The following is a 13,513-nucleotide window of genomic DNA, read 5'->3' as shown; positions in this document are numbered from 1 at the left end:
GGCTTGGTTTAAGGCTACCCTGGATACCACTTTTGGCATAAAAGATGGATTAGTACGAAGGGAAACCCTATCCTGATGGAAGATGAGGAAGGGCTGCACCGACATGAGGGCCTGTAGTTCAGAAACCCTACGAGCTGAAGTGATGGCCAGAAGGAAAGCTGTTTTCCAGGACAAATATTGCAGATCTGTTGAGGCAGCAGGTTCAAAGGGAGGCAATGTTAATTTTTCTAGTATGTAATTAAGGTCCCAGGCTGGTATTGGTTGCTTCCTTGGAGGTCTTATATTCTTAGCCCCTCTGAGGAACTGCCGTAAGAGAGGGTGAGAGAATAAAGGAGGATCCGTGTTGAATTCTGCAGAAATGGCTGAGGCGTGTATTTTAATGGAAGAAAATGAAAGCCCACTGTTCAGCAGTTCAGCTAGGTACTGTAAAACCTGAGGCAAGTTCAATTTTCTAGGGTCCTGTCTTCTTTTCTCATTCCAGCAGCAAAACCGCTTCCATTTTGCGGAGTAAGCTTTTCTTGTAGATGGTCTTCTGGCCTCCAAAATGACATCCTGCACCTCCTTGGAGAGTAGAGTCTGATGTGGTGTTGAATTTTCCACGCAACGAGGTTGAGTGTTTTCAGCTGACTGTGAAGGGTTTTGTAGCTGTTCTGCGTCAGCAGAAGAGGTATTAGAGGCAGGGACCAGGGAGGAGTATGTGTTAGGCTCCTCAGGAGTGGATACCAGTGTTGCCTTGGCCAGTCTGGAGCAATCGGTATCATCCTCGGTTTGTCTGTTCTTGCTTTCAAAAGCACCTTGGGCAGAAGAGGCAGAGGTGGGAATGCATAAACTGTCCATGTTGCCCAACTGAATGAAAGGGCGTCCACTTTCCAGGCCTTTCGATGGAAGGTCCTTGAACAAAACTTTTTCAATTGATGGTTCCTGTGGGAGGCAAAAAGATCTATGTCTGGCCTCCCCCACGCTTGGATTATCTCCGTAAACACCTGTGGATGCAGCTTCCATTCGTGTGGATCTGTCATATTCCTGCTCAGAGTGTCTGCCAGTGTGTTTTCCAGTCCTGGCAAGTACTGTGCTTGAAGTTCGATTTGTCTTTCCAGAGCCAAGTTCCAAAGAGTCATGGCTAGTCTGCACAAGGGGTATGAGTGTGTTCCTCCTTGTTTATGTACCACATTACTGTGGTGTTGTCTGTTCTTATCAGTAATTGTCCTGGATGCAGGAAGTCCTTGAAAGCTGTAATTGCATTTATTACTGCTAGCATTTCTTTTTGATTGATGTGAAGGTGCTTTTCCTTTTGGGACCATCTGCCCTGAATGCACCTGTCCTTCATGTGCGCCCCCCAGGCGTAATCTGAGGCGTCTGTGGTTATGACTTGTTTTGCTTGAGGCTTGCAGAATGGAAGGCCTGTGTTTACTTGACATGCTTGGGCCCACCATAGAAATTCCTTTTGCAGACATGGAATTATTGGTATAATTGCTTCCAAGCTGTGACTGTGTTGAGACCATAGATTTTTTAGGTACCATTGAAGTTTCCTCATATGCAGCTTTGCACATGGGATTAGAAGAATGCAAGATGCCATGAATCCCAGAGCCTGCAGGATTTTCCTTGCAGTAAGCCTGGTACTTTTTGCTAGTGTTTTGAAGTACTGAGATAATTGCCCTTGTTTTTCTGATGTAAGGTATTCCATCTGGGTGTTTGTGTCCAAGCTGGCACCCAGGAAGGTTATTTTCTGAGATGGTGTTAGCCTTGATTTCTCCTTGTTGATGGTGTATCCCAGAGAAAGCAGTAACAGTGTCACATATGCCAGATGTTCCAGTAGTATTTGTTTGCTGTCCGCTTGGATCAGGCAGTCGTCCAGATAAGGGTAAATTTGTATCCCTTGAAGTCTGCAATAGGCAATCACTGATGCCAGGCACTTTGTGAATACTCTGGGTGCAGTAGATAAGCCAAAGGGCAATGCAGAGAGAATTGATAGTGGATTGAACCTGCAAGAAATCGGAGGTATCTTCTGCGGCTTTGTCTGATTGGGACATGCAGGTATGCCTCCTTGAGGTCCAATGTTACCAGCCAAAACTCCTTGCCCAGCATGGGAAGAAGTTGCTGTAATGTGAGCATCTTGAATTTTGGTACGAGTAGAAATGTGTTTAGGATGGATAAGTCCAGAATGGGTCTCCAGTCGGTTCCTTTTCTTGGTACCAGGAAGAGTCTTGAATAAAAACCTTGACCTTGTTGGTGCGTAGGTACCTTTTGTATAGCTCTCATATTTAGGAGCTTTGAAATTTGCAGTTGTGCCTCTACCCTTTGATTTTGTGGTAGGTTTGGCATGCCTCTCATTTTTGGAAGAGTGTGAAATTGAAATTTGTAGCCTCTGTTTATAATGTCCAGAATCCATTTGTCTGTTGTGACAATATGCCAATTGTTTGCAAATAATGCTAGTTTCCCTCCCAAAGGTGCTGCCAGCTGAGATTTGCTTGGCATGGAAATGAGGGAGTCATTGGGTTTGCTTCCTGTATTGTTGTGCACTGTCTTCACCACCTCTTGGTGCTGGAGATTGCCATTGTCTGCCTCTATATGATCCTTGTGATTGCCCTCTGCCCCTTGTGCGTCTGTATCTACCTCTTTGGGGCTTGTCAGTGGCTGGAAAAGACCAGTTTTTTGAAGGCCAATTCCTGCTAAATCGTGGTGGCTGGACCTGTAAGAAAGCTTTGACAGTTTGCATAGATTTGGCTTTTTCTTCCATTTTTCGTAGTATGTCCTCAGCATTAGTACCAAATAGTACATCCTTTTGTAAAGGAGCATCAAGAAGTTTAGCTTTCACATGATCAGGCAAATTTTGTTCCCTAAGCCAGGCATGTCTGCGAATGACTGATCCTGTAGCAGCGGCTCTACTGGAGGCCTCTAGGGCATCATAACCACATTGTAAGGTGTTTACCCACTTGTTCCGCACTATGCATCATATCCTGTAACTCTTTTAAATCTGGCTGTTCAGGTTGAGACATTTTGTTTTTTAATTGTGATAACAGGAACTGTTGATATTTAATCATATGAAACTGGCAGTTTAAGGCCCTCATGGCTAGGGTGGCCGAGGTATATACCTTCTTACCCCACCTTTCTAGAGATCTAGATTCCCTTTCTGCAGGAAGTGGATTCTTGGCAGTGGAGGCCTTTAATCCCTTAGGCCCTTGTGAAATGGTTTCAGGGTCAGCATTATGGCCTTTGTAAAGAAATTGGTGAGAACTGGGTACTCTAATATCTATCAGGCTTTACTGGTGCAGGAGGCAGAGAATCAGGATTAAGACAAGCCTCCGAATAGACATCATCCAGTACCTCCAAAACAGGGGGTATAGCCAGAGGTCTGTGCTGAGGTAACCAAAGAAATTCCCAAAGTCTTTTCTTGGAATCTGAAAAGTCTTGGCCTTCCCAATGGAAGTGTTCCCTCAAGGTGTGCAAGGTTTCCCCAAAAGAAAAATCCTCAGGGGGGGATACAGAAGGAATGGACTGTTCTGCATCCGAATCCTCAAAAGGGAAGTAAGAGTTTTCCTCTGCATCAGAATGCTCTGATAGAATGGATCCCTGATCAGAAGAGGGGGATTCTTCCTCCACTCTGGGTCTCTTGTCAGGAGGGGGCTGAGAACCTCTGATGAGAGTTATTAGATCCTCAGCCATTTTAAGCATCTGTTTCTTAGGCATGGGTCCAGGAGATGGGCCTTGAGCAGCAGGCCTAGTGTGATGCCTGGCTGCTTTGGATTTAGTAAAGGCCTTAATAGAAAAAGAAGATGAGGGCCTAAATACACCATGGGTGGAGGTGGATCTGTCCACATTAGTAGGCTCGACATAAGCCGGGGCTTCGGTTGTAGTCTGGGGAAGGGCCGATGACCCAGCGGTCTCTGGTACAGAAGACACCGCCAAAGGAGTGTCGTCGGTAGTCAGGGACTGCAAAGGCGTCTCGCTGAGAACCGGACCACGTGTAGCCTGTTTCGGGGTGGTGTCGGTGGAGACCGCGGGCCTCGCGTGTCGGTCCTTTTCCTTGCGTTTTTTGGATAAGACGGTAGTCGGAGTGTCCGACGACATTTTATAGTCAAAAGCTTTACCAAAAAAGTGTTGGGCGAACTCCGCCAGACGCTTGATAGTGCGTTTATTGAAGGTAGCGCAAAAGCGACAGCCCGAGACGTCGTGGTCTGGGCCTAAACAAGGTATGCAAAGGGAATGGAAATCCTTATGCGGTATTTGCTTCCCACAAGAAATACAATTATTAACTTTTTCTGACATCAGTCTGAGGCAAGAAAAGTTTCCCCAACGGGGTACTTAGCTTTAATGAAGACTTCGGTTCCAAATATTTTCGTAAATCAGGAGCTGGCCGACCGGCACTTGCGAACTGCTTCTGCTTCGGGCACCACGCGGCAAAAAAGACTGAAGAACATGGCGTCGGCTGTGTCTTATATACTCTGGCCTTCCTGACATCAGAAGAGTAAGCGACGACAACCGACGCCGGACCAAGACTTTGGAATTCGGCCGACCGAGGGACCGCCTGACGGCTGAAAACCCATCTGTGATTACTGCAGCTGTATGCACGATTAACATCTGATAGGTTTTTCCAGCTGAAGGACAGAGCATCCACTTTCCAAGCTTGTTTGTGGGGAGTCCTTGTGCAAAATTTGTCCAATTGATAGTTCTGGGAGGAGGCAAAAGTACAGTTGTGTACACTTACCATAAATGCAGATGTTCAAGTGTATTCAATGTTGCAGTAATTACATTTGGGTAATCTGCTGGCAGGTTGACCTCAGTCGGCCTGAAGAAAGTCTTGGGTCCTGCGTCGGTTGCGGTCTCCTCTTCCATGACGTCAGGTCGTCAGGGGTATAAAACATGCAGCCAACGCCATTTTAATCAATCAGTTGCTTGCCCGAGATGTCAGGTGCCCCCCAAATGGGGAGCAAAAATATATATAAATAAACTGTAAATATATAAATGCACTTTTAGAAACATACTTTACCATCAACTAAAAGCAAATATACCACAAAGGCTTTTGAGTACAGTGAAGGAAAGAAAAGTTATAGAATGAGGGATGGCAAGTGGGTAACCCAGACTGCAACAGTGAATACACTCGAACATATACATACACTCAAACATCTACATTTATGGTAAGTGTACACAACTGTACTATGTTCTTCGCATTTCACTGTTGCAGTCATTACATTTGGGTAGAATCCCAAAGCTAAGGATGGGAGGATGGAACTAAACAGCATTAGGAGCAGCTATAAGACCCTGCAGGACTGCAGTGGCAAAGCCTGCCCTGGATTTAGAGAAGAGAGGTAAATAACGCTTTGTGAAGGTATGAACAGAGCTCCAAGTAGCAGCTTCTAGAATGTCTTTGGTTGGGACCCATCTGAGAAAAGCTGCTGAAGTAGAGGCAACCCTGGTGGAAAGTGATCTGATCCCCTTGGGAACAGGTTTACTATGGTGCAAATAGCAGAAACTAATGCAGTGGCTTATCCATTTAGAAATAGTCTGCTTTGATATAGCCTTCCCCTCTGATCCTGCAGCAAACGCTACCAATAGTTGCTCAGACTTTCTTAGAGGTTTGGTCCTGTTTAAGTAGAATCTTAGTTGTCTGTGTACATCCAGTGAATGCAGAATCTGCTCCCCCTTATTCTGCGGATTTGGGTAAAATGTTGACAGGTGAATGGTCTGGTTAAGAGCCTCACTGGATACCACCTTAGGCATAAAAGGATTGGTCCTGAGGGCCACCCTGTCCGGGTAAAAAAAAAATAATGAAAGGCTCCACTGCCATGAGAGCCAGTAGTTCTGAAACCCTTCTTGCTGAAGTGACTGCCAAAAGAAAAGGTGTCTTCCAAGATAGAAATTTTATATCCACAGTAGATGCTGGTTCAAAAGGAGGCAGGGTGAGTTTTTCCAGAACAAAACTGAGGTCCCATGCAGGAGTTGGTGCTCTCCTGGGAGGCCTTAAATTTTTGGCTCCTCTGAGATACTTAAGCAATGGATGAGAAGAGGGAAGGCTCTGTGTTGTAATGAGCCGAGATGGCACAGGCATGGATTTTTATTGAAGAAAAAGATAGGCCCTTGTCAAGCATCTCAGTTAAGTATTGTAAAATCTGAAGAATATTGGGCTTTGCTGTGTCTATTCCTTGTGCTTGGTTCCAAGCACAGACTCTCTTCCATTTATCAGCATAAGATTTTCTAGTACTAGGCATTCTGGCTTCCAAAATAACATCCATCACAGGTTTACTTAGATATGTGGTTTAAATAATTAGTTGATCAGCCATGCTGCACAATTCAGAGTTTGGAGCTGAGTATGTAGAATTTGAAAGTTCTGCTGAGACAGCAGATGAGGTGTTTGAGGCAAGTACCACGGAGGAAGGTGTGACATTCCTTAGAAGTGGGTACCAGTGCTGGTGAGGCCAGTACTGAGCAAATAGGATCATTTTTGGTTTTTCCTGTCTGACTTTTAGTAAGATCTTGGAGAGTAGAGGCAGAGGGGGAAAGGCATAGACTGACAGGCTTTTCCAGCTGAAGGATAGAGCATCCACTTTCCATGCTTTATTTGATGAGTTATTGTGCAAAATTTGTCCAACTGATAGATCTATTTGCCTCTTCCCAAAACTATGCCAGGGCTCCCCCATTTCTGTGTTAACCTGTTGAAGATTTGTGGATCCAGTTTCCATTCGTGCGGGTCCATAAGATTTCTGCTTAGGTCGTCTGCCAGAGTATTTTGCTTTCCTGGCAGGAATTGTGCATGAAGATGTACTTGGTAAGTCAAGGCTGTGTTCCACAAGGCTATGGCTAGTCTGCAAAGGGGGAAGGAATGTGTACCCCCCTGCTTGTTTATGTACCACATAACAGTGGTGTTTGTCCGTCCTTATCAGTAGTTACCCTGGATGAAGTAAGTCCTTGAAGGCTGTCAGAGCATTCTGAACAGCTAGCATTTCTTTCTGGTTGACATGCAGATGCATTTGCTTTGGGCTCCATTTGCCCTGAATGCATCTCCCTGCCAGGTGGGCCCCCCAAGCATAGTCTGATGCATCTGTAGTTAGGGTTTGGGTGGCAGGGGGTAGAGTGAATGACAGTCCCTTGTTTTGGTGACATGTCTCTGCCCATCAAAGAAACTCCTGTTGCAGGCAGGGAATGAGAGGAAAGTACAGTTGTGTACATTTACCATAAATGTCAATGTTATAGTGTATTCACTGTTGCAGTCATTACATTTGGGTAATCCTGCTGGCAGGTTGCCCTCAGCCAACCTGAATTCAAAGTCTTGGGTCCTGCGCCGGCTGCCTTAGCCCCTTCCCTGACGTCAGGTCGTCAGGGGTATAAAAGAAGCAGCCCACGCCATTTTCTTCAGTTTTTCTTGCCCCAGATGTCAGGTGTCCCCTAAAAGGGTAGCCAAACTTATATATATATATATATATATATATATATATATATATCAATAAATGAAACAATATAAATTTTACCTTCATCTATAAGCAAATACACCACATAGGTTGTGTAAATCAAAGAAGGAAAGATAAAATCCATAGAAAAAAAGGGGATGGTGGGTGGGTAACCTGGACTGCAACAGTGAATACACTTGAACATCTACATTGTAAGTGTACACAACTGTACCATGTTATTCGTGTTTCACTGTTGCAGTCATTACATTTGGGTAGAGTCCCAAAGCTATGGTTGGGAGGCTGGAGCTAAACAGCATTAGGAGCGGCTATGAGGCCCTGCAGAACTGCAGTGGCAAAGCCTGCCCTGGATTTAGAGTAGAGTGGCAGATGATAATGCTTTGTGAAGGTGTGTACTGAACTCCAAGTAGCAGTCTCTAAAATGTCTCTGGTTGGAACTCCCCTGAGAAAGGCTGAAGTGGCTGCAGCTCTGGTGGAATGTGGCTTAATGCCCTTAGGCACTGGCTTGCCATGCTGTAAATAGCATAAACGAATGCAGTGGCCTATCCACTTAGAAATAGTCTGCTTTGAGATAGCCTTTCCTTGTGATCCTGCAGCATATGCCACTAGTAATTGCTCCGTCTTCCTGAAAGCTTTGGTTCTGTCCAAGTAGAATCTAAGCTGTCTATGTCCAAAGAGTGCAGAATTCTCTCCCCCTTGTTCTGTGGATTTGGATAAAAAGTTGGCAGATGAATAGTTTGGTTAAGAGCCACACTGGACACCACTTTAGGCATAAATGTTGGGTTTGTTCTCAGAGAGACCCTGTCTGGATAAAAAAAAAACGATAAAAGGTTCCACAGCCATGAGCGCCTGTAGCTCTGCAAACTTGTCTTGCAGAAGTTATTGCTAGGAGCAGAGCTGTTTTCCAAGATAAAAACTTTATATCAACAGTAGCAGCTGGCTCGAAAGGAGGCAGGGTGAGTTTTTCCACGACATAGTTGAGGTCCCATGCGGGTATTGGTGATCTCCTTGGAGGCCTTAAATGTTTGGTTCCTCTGAGGTACTGCTTTAATAAAGGATGAGAAAAAATTGGTGGCTCTGTATTGTAATGAGCCGAAATGGCAGAGGCATGAATTTTAATTGATTAAAAGGACAGGCCTTTGTACAGCATCTCAGTTAAGTATTGCAAAATCTGAGGAATATTTGGTACAGTTGTAGCAGTTCCTTGCGCCTGGTTCCAAGCACAGAATCTCTTCCATTTTCCAGCAAAAGACTTTCTAGTACTAGGCCTTCTGGCTTCCAGAATGACATCCATCACAGCTTTACTGAGAGGTGTTTTTTGTATGACTACATTATCCACCATGCTGCCAGGTTTAATGTCCTGAGTTGGCTGTGCAGGATCTAATTGTTTTGCTGGGACAGTAGATGAGGTAATTGAGGGAGGGTCCAAGCTGGGCATAGAGACAAGTTCCTTAGGATTGGATACCAGTACTGGCGGGGCCAGTCTGGGGCAATCAGCATCATCTTTGGTTTCTCCTGTCTGACCTTTAGGAGTACCTTGGGGAGGAGAGGCAGTGGAGAAAAGGCATATACTGATAGGTTTTTCCAGCTGAAAGATAGGGCGTCCACTTTCCATGCTTCCATGCTTGTCTGTGATAAGTCCTTGTGCAGAATCTTCTTACTTGGTAGTTGTGAGGGGAGGCAAATAGATCTATGTCCGGGCATCCCCATTTCCTTGTTATCATGCTGAAGGCTTGTGGATCCAGCTGCCACTCGTGGGGATCCATCAGGTTTCTGCTTAGTTCATCTGCCAGAGTATTTTCCTTTCCTGGCAGGAATTGTGCCTGCAAATGTACTTGGTAAGTCAAAGCTGTGTCCCACAATGTCATGGCTAGTCTGCAAAGGGGGTAAGAATGTGTGCCCCTCTGCTTGTTTATATACCACATGACCGTGGTGTTGTCTGTCTTTATCAGTAGTTGTCCCAGATGAAGTAGGTCCTTGAAGGCTGTCAGGGCATTTTGAACAGCTAGCATCTCTTTTTGACTGACATGTAGATGCATTTGGTTTGAGGTCCATGTGCCCTGAATGCGTCTTCCTGCCACGTGGGCCCCCCAGGCATAGTCAGATACATCCATTGTTAGTGTCCGCCTGGCTGGGGGTAATATGAATGGCTGTCCCTTGTTCTGGTGACAAGCCTTTGCCCACCATCGAAACTCATGTTGCAGGCAGGGAATGAGTGTAATCATGGTTTCCAGGCTGTGGCAATGTGGAGTCCAAACACTTTTTAGGTACCACTGAAGTTTCCTCATATGCAGTCTTGCATATGGAATTAGTAGGATGCAGGATGCCATGAAGCCCAAAGCCTGCAGAATTTTTCTTGCAGATAACTGGGCCTTTGTTGCCAACATTGTGAAATAGGCAGTCAGTTGCCTTTGTTTGTCTGGCGTGAGATAACCCACCTGGGCAGTTGTATTCAAGCTTGCACTCAGGAATGTTATCTCTTGAGAGGGTACTAGTTTTGATTTCTTTTCGTTGACTGTGTACCCTAGGCATGTTAGAAGTCTTTTCGCAAACGCCAGATGTTGAAGAAGAATGTCCTTGTTCTCTGCTTGAATTAGGCAGTCATCCAAGTAAGGATATATCTGTATTCCTCTGACTGCAGAATGCAATTACTGGTACCAGGCACTTTGTAAAGACCCTGGGCGCAGTAGATAAGCCAAAGGGCAGTGCAGAGAATTGGTAATGCATTGAACCAGCCTTGAATCTGAGGGGTCTTCTGCACGATTGTCTGATTGGAACATGCAGGTATGCCTCTTTTAGGTCTAAAGTCACAAGCCAAGCATTCTTGCCCAGCATGGGCAGAAGCTGCTGCAAAGTCAGCATTTTGAATTTTGGAATATCCAGGAATGTGCTCAGAATAGATAGGTCCAGTATCGGCCTGCAGGCCTTGTCCTTTCTGGGTACCAAGAACAGTCTTGAGTAAAATCCTTGTCCCCGCTCTTGCTCTGGTACTTGCTGAATGGCCCCCATGTCCATGAGGGATGAAACTTGTTTTTGTGCCTCTGCCCATTGATTTTTGGCAGATCTGGCCAGCCGTTTCCTTTGGCAGAGTATGGAAATGGAATTTGTAGCCTTGTGACACTACATTTAGAACCCACTTGTCCTGGGTTATAATGTGCCAATTATGAGCAAAAAGTGCTAATTTTCCCCCTAAGGGTGCTTCCAGAAGATAAGTGCTTGGGGCAGGCAAGGGAAGGTCATTGGGACTGCTTTCTGTACGTTTGTGCTTTATCTTCTCCAGCTTTGGAGGTAGAAGCACCCCATTGTTTTGACATATAAGAACCCTGCGCCTGGGATCTGCCCCTTTGAGGTCTGTCTGACACAGGAAAGGACCAGTTTTTTGTAGGCCAGTGTCTACTAAAGCTAGGTGGCTGTACCTGTAAAAAATCTTTAACAGTTTGCATAGATTTAGCTTGGTCTTCCATTTTCTTTAACACCTCTTCTGCCTTAGCACCAAAGTATCATGCTGTAAAGGTGCTCTAGTAACTTAACTAACATGATCAGGCAGATTTTGTTCCTTTAACTAAGCACGCCTCCTAATTACAGAACCCGTAACTGCGGCCCTGCAGGAGGCCTCCAAAGAATCAAATCCACATTGCAAAGTATGCTTTCCAACTTGTTCAGCTGCATGCAATAAATCCTGCATTTCCTTGTTTTCAGCACATTCAGAATTTAACATAATTTTCTGTTTAAGCAATCCCATGAGATGTTGCTGATACTTAAGCATATGAAACTGACATTTTAAGGCCCTTATAGCCAAAGTAGCAGATGTGTAAACCTTTTTTCCCCATCTATCCAGTGCCCCTGAATCTCTGTCAGAGGGGGTTGAGTTTTTTGCTGTAGAGGCCTTAACTCCCTTGGGACCCTGTGAAATAGTTTCTGGGTCAGCAGCAGGGTTTTTAAAAACAAATTTGTGTGAGTCAGGAACCCTGTATTATCTGTCAGGCTTAACAGGAGCTGAAGGTAAAGAGTCAGGGGTCAAGCTAGACTCCGAAAACATATCATCTACAATGTCTAACACAGGGGGAATGGCTAGAGGCCTGTGCTGTGGTATTAAAAGGAAATCCCTAAGCCTCTTTTTGATTCTGAAAAATCTTGGCTTTCCCAGTGAAAATGCTCCCTCATGGTATGTAAAGTTTCCCCAAATGAATAATCCTCATGAGGGGATGCTGAAGGTATAGATTCTTCAGCATCAGAATCCTCACAGGGGGGGGTAAAGAATAATCAGAAGAGGAATCAGAAGAAATAGAAACCTGATCTGAAGTTTCATGGTCAGTGTCTTGCCTAGGCCTCTTATCAGGAGGGGGATGGGAACCCCAGGAGGGGGATGGGAACCCCTGATCAAGGTAATCAGGTCTTCGGCCATCTTGATCATCTGTTTTTTCGGCATAGAGGCCTGTACACGTGGCTCATGAGTTTGTTTCTTTGCTTTAGAAGCTGCTTTAGTCTTTGAAGCTGAAGTCGTTTTAATGTAAAGATGTTGTGGTCTGAATTCACCCTCAGAAGCTGATACCTGCTCAGCAGCTCTGGACCCATCTGTGGGATTAGCTTCCAAGGCTCCAATACTTTGAGTAGCCAGTGGCATGGCCGACTCCACATGGGAGTCGGTAGCGGCCTGCGACTCTAAAGTAGCGGGTATCAGGGGCTGCGAAAGCGCCTCACTGAGAACCGGCAACTGGCTTAGGAGAAGCTTAGTAGTCGGTTTTGGGCCTCGGTTGTTTTTCTCTATCCTTTTCTTTGCGTTTTTTGTAAACTCCGGTAGTCTGATGGCTATCAGACGACATTTTAGGACAATTAAACCGGCTACCAAAATACTTTAAAGCAAAATTATACCGACGCTTAATAGTGCGTTGGTTAAATCTAGCACAAAACCACAGCCAGAAACGTTGTGATAAGGGCCTAGGCAAGGAATACAGTAAGAATGAAAATCCTTATGAGGTATTTGCTTTCACAAGTAATACAATTAACTTTTTCTGACATCAGTTTGGAGCAAGAAAAAAGTTTCCCCAACGGGGTACTTAGCTTTATTGAAGACTTTTGTTCTGAAACTCAAACACGAAAATTTCAGGAGTCGGCCGACCGGCACTCACGAACTGCTTCTGCTTCGGGCACCGCACAAGAAAGACTGAAGAAAATGGTGTTGGCTGCTTCTTTTATACCCCTGACGTCAGGGAAGGGGCGATGGCAGCCGATGCAGGACCCAAGACTTTGGAATTCAGGCCGGCTGAGGGCAACCTGCCAGTAGGATTACCCAAATGTAATGACTGCAACAGTGAAACATGAAGAACATTCATTGTTTCCAGGCTGTGACAATGTTGACTCCATAAACTTTTTAGGTACCATTGAAGTTTCCTCATGCAGTCTCGCATATGGAATCAGTAGAATGCAGGATGCCATGAATCCCAAAGCCTGCAGAATTTGTCTTGGAAATAACTGGGTTTTTGTTGCCATTTGTTTGAAGTACGCTGTCAGTTGCCTTTGTTTGTCTGGCGTGAGGTAAGCCATCTGGGCAGTTGTACTCAAGCTTGCACCCAAGAATGTAATTGAGTGGGTACCAGTTGTGAATTCTTTTCGTTTATGGTGTACCCTAGGCATGCTAGAAGCCTTTTTACAAACGCCAGATGTTGAAGAAGAGTCCTTGTCCTCTGCTTGAATGAGACAATCGTCCAGATAAGGATAAATTTGGATGTTTCTTTGTCTGCAGAATGCAATTACTGGTGACAGGCAATTTGTAAAGACCATGGGCGCAACAGATGAGCCAAAGGGTAGTGCAGAGAACTGGTAATGCAAAAAACCTGCTTTGAAGCAGAGGTATCTTCTGCATGATTCCCTTACTGGGATATACAGGTATGCCTCTTTTAATCTAGAGCAACTAACCAAGCATTCTTGCCTAGCATAGGCAGTAAAGTACAGTTTTGTACCTACCATAAATGTAGATGTTAGAGTGCTAATACAGCTGCAGTAATCACAGATGGGTTCTCTGCCGTCAGGCGGTCCCTCGGTCGGCCGAATTCCAAAGTCTTGGTCCGGCGTCGGTTGTCGTCGCTTTCTCTTCTGACGTCAGTGAGGCCAGA

At 45.2% G+C, this 13,513-nt stretch overlaps 1 protein-coding gene across 4 annotated transcripts in view; it reads right to left on the bottom strand.

The window, feature by feature from the left end:
* The window catches only part of ZNF516 (zinc finger protein 516), a 1,134,205-nt gene that overhangs the window by 547,164 nt on the left and 573,528 nt on the right, over positions 1-13,513 (bottom strand). The gene's annotated exons all lie outside the window — the stretch shown is intronic.

The sequence above is a fragment of the Protopterus annectens genome, chromosome 3.part1, assembly GCF_019279795.1.
Source record: "Protopterus annectens isolate FY-2018-M chromosome 3.part1, PAN1.0, whole genome shotgun sequence".
Classification (NCBI taxonomy): Eukaryota; Metazoa; Chordata; order Ceratodontiformes; family Protopteridae; genus Protopterus; species Protopterus annectens.
This window is presented reverse-complemented; position numbering and strand designations above follow the sequence as displayed.